At 36.2% G+C, this 3,718-nt stretch overlaps 1 non-coding gene across 1 annotated transcript; it reads left to right on the top strand.

Annotated features, from left to right (window-relative positions):
- Positions 1-1,252: 1,252 nt before the first annotated feature.
- Positions 1,253-1,354, top strand: LOC123607756. The gene has a single exon (XR_006716903.1). It is a non-coding gene; the product is annotated as a U6 spliceosomal RNA (small nuclear RNA).
- The last annotated feature ends 2,364 nt before the right edge of the window (positions 1,355-3,718 follow it).

The raw sequence follows: 3,718 nt of genomic DNA, 5'->3' as shown, positions 1-3,718 counted from the left end.
ACATGGGGCTTGAACTCAGAAACTGAGCTCATGACCTGAGCTGAAGTCAGACACTTAGCCAACTGAACCACTCAGGCACCCTTATTTATTTATTTATTTTTGAAATTTACTTATTTATTTTGAGAAAGAGAGAGCATGCAAGGGGGGAGGGGCAGAGAGAGAGGGAGAGAGAGAGAATCCCAAGCAGGATCTGCACTGTCAGCAGAGCCTGATGTGGGGCTCGATCATGACCTGAGCCCCAAATCAAGAGTTGGACGCTTAACTGTTCCAACCAGGCACTCCTGGGTGCGATGTTTTGATATAAAGTCTGATTTTTCTGAGACTTTGAAATGTAATGTAATTGCTGGGAACAAAAATCTAAGAAATTATAGTAAGATTTATCTTAATCCATACTGAATTGCCTATGTATAACTAATTTTTCTGTGAATTTTATACAAAATGTTTTTAGAAATTAAAAGCTTTCTGTAAAACAGTTCTGCAAATTGAACCACATTTGCCCCCAGATTTATGCTGTTTGAGATGGAGTACTGTATGGTGACGGCTGTGATAGAAGGGAAGGGAGGACCTCTGTTCTCCCAGGGGATCTCCTTAGTGGCTCTGTTTTTCTAATCTCGATCCTGTGATCTATCACACACTCCCCACTCTTTTCTACCCAGTCAAGACCCCACATCCACTGCAGTGGACTTTGTTCTGTTGAACCATTTCTGCAAAAACATAATCAGCTCTTTGAACCTACCCTCCTAATTTTGAAAAGTGCTGCTGGGGGAGATAAGTCACACAACCATAGGGATGGACGGCTCAACAAGTTCACGGTTTCCTCTCTCATCTGGGATTTCTGGGTTGACCTGGTATGTCTCTGAATGACCCTGGCCAGGATGCTCACTCATTCTACTCCTGCCTATAATAGTGGTGGAATCCCTTTTCTATAACACAGTTCCAACTGCACAAAGATTCCTCCCAAGGTTCACAGGACCTCTTCTCTAATTCAGGTGATATTAAATAGGATGGAATGTTGTTAGAGCCTCCATTCAGTGATTTAAATAATTATGAAATACTCCATTTGGGGGGAGTACTAGTAACAAGAGCAGAGGAAAATAGCTGGCAAATTCTGTCATCAATATAATACAATAAATTGAAAACTTCCTTTCATCTGATGTCACAAACTGCATGTTAAAATGGACCTCAGTGGAAAACATTCAAGGGCCAAGTCATAGTTTAAAAGTATCCGTTTACTGATGTTTAAAGGTGGCCTGTGCTCGCTTTGGCAGCATATTTACTAAAATTAGAAAGATACCGATTAGCGTGGCCCCTGCACAAGTGTGACATGCAAATTCGTAAAGCATTCTATATTTTTAAAAAAATGTTTATTTATTGGGAGAAAGCGGGGGGGGGGGGCATGGGAGAGGGAGGAAGTGGGGTGGGGGGGGAAGAATCCCAAGCAGGCTCCACACTGACCGTGCAGAGCTCATGAACCTGAGCTGAAATCAATAGGTGGAGGTTTAACCAACTGAGCCACCCAGGTGCCTCATCCACATTTTTAAACTGGAATTTAAGTAAAAACTTAAAAAAAAATAAAAGAAAAAAATTCCAATAAGAGTAAAAGCTAAATAAATAAATAAATAAATAACGCCTGTGCTTTAGACTTCCAGCTCGTTTTGGGATCTTCCCATTGTTTTTGTAAACAGTGACATGTGTGAAAGAGTAAGTGTCGGGATGCTGTTTAAACACACTGTCTGGGTTTCTTTTCCTTTCTGATGGGCAACAGAGAAAATTACTTTCTATTGCTGGCAGTTGAGGTTTCGTGGTTGCCCCCCCCAAAAACCATTAATAATTTTTTTGTTAGAATGCATAATTTATAGTATCAGTTTTGAATGCATAATGTAATACTGTATACTGAAGGATAGTCTTTCTTCAAATAGGTTACCGAAAATGAAATAAATACCTAGATTAAATTTCCATATGAGGGAGAAGGAAATGAAATAATTTGCTGAGTTGCAAAAATATGTAATAGACATTGTGGAGATAATCTCAATTCTAAAAAATTACCTCATTGTTCTAGTCATGTCAGATGGTTTCATTCTGAAAGCTATTCGTAAGAAAAATGTTGCTATAATTGTTGAACAAAACAAGTATTTTTTAAATAAAATGATTTGAAAAACGATCTCTATCTAAATATTAATAAAATGAGGCCAAATTGGTTTGTAACTTACAGTGTAATATTAAAAAAAAGTGACCGTATTTATTTTAGTGTCTGCTTTTGTGAATGAAGGAGCTCCAGAACCTTTAAAATACAATGTAAGAGCTGGAAAAATTTTGCTTATCTTTAGATTTAACCCTAAATTTTATTGCAAGAAAAAAAATTATTATAGGATTTCTTATATTTCTAGAAATTTTTTGGTATTTCTAGAGATTTATTTGTAGATGTTCTGTGGTTGTAAGAAATAGAATTCATATTAAGGGTCATCTACTAAAATGACTACATATTTTTTTTCCCAATGACCATCTGCTCCTTTCTCGTGTCTACTATAAATCAATAACATTATTTAGTATTTCTTCTTTTGCTATTATTATCATATTTTTCATGGATCCAAACCCCTTGTTTTACTAAGCTTTTATCTTCCCAAGAAACTATCAAACTTCAACCCAAGGACTGGTACTGGATCCCATGGGGATCCCAAATATAATTTTAATTTTCTCTGGACATTGGGCACCATTTGTTTATTCCTCTGAAATGGTTTTATTTTCATTACAATAATAGGGTTATACTCATCAGGACATGTGTTATCTTCTTTAGTGGGACCTTAGTTTTTCCCCATTAGAAAGGAAGGAAGACAGGAGTGAAGGACTGACGTGGAAAGATTAATTCAAGCATAGATAGTTGTAAAATTAAAGGATGGGTTAATGACTTTGATGTTTTTATTTTTTTAAGTTTATTTTTTTGAGAGAGAGAGAGAGGGAGGGAGGGAGAGAAGGAGAATGCAAGCAGGGGTGGGGCAGAGAGAGAAGGAGACCGAGAATCTCAAGCAGGCTTTGTGCTGTCAGTGCAGAGCCCCATGCAGGGCTTGATCTCACCAACCCTAAGATCATGACCTGAGCTGAAACCAAGTGTTAGATGCTTAACCGACTGAGCCACTTAAAAAGATGCCCATTACTTTGGTTCTTTTAAAATAAGCATGCATTAAAAGCAGTAGGGAAATCTGATTTGTAAAAGTAACAGGTTTTGATGATGTATATAAATGAACTGCTCCATAAAAGTCTTCTTTTTAGAGCCACTTATGATCTTTTGAGGCTGCTTTCGATACATATATATTTCTACTTTTAAAATGTACTTTCCACACAATAAATATTTTAATACCTCTATTTGGTTAGGAGATGCTCTTAAACATACAGAACAATTTTACCTAGATTGTTTATTTAATGTGACTTGTAAAAACTGTAAATCAAACATTATTTGGTAGTTTAACATTTCCCCCTATTTTGAACATCCTCATAATAATAATTAATACCCTTTAAGATGGAACTCTAGGGAAAAAATTAAATGCTGAATGTATCTAACTTTTTTACTCTCTTCCTAAATGTCAGGTTGATTTACAAAAGCTTAGTAATTTTGCTGATGGTTGTCCATGTCTATAAATTCACTAAATTTCTAAATTTAGAGATTCTTTGCTAATGTGATTAAAATATTTCCTGATTTGTTCTCCTAATCTTTTTTGGGTTG

Source organism: Leopardus geoffroyi, chromosome A2 (assembly GCF_018350155.1).
Source record: "Leopardus geoffroyi isolate Oge1 chromosome A2, O.geoffroyi_Oge1_pat1.0, whole genome shotgun sequence".
Lineage (NCBI taxonomy): Eukaryota > Metazoa > Chordata > Mammalia > Carnivora > Felidae > Leopardus > Leopardus geoffroyi.
The sequence above is the reverse complement of the archived record's forward strand: the minus strand, read 5'-3'. Positions and strand labels throughout refer to the sequence as shown.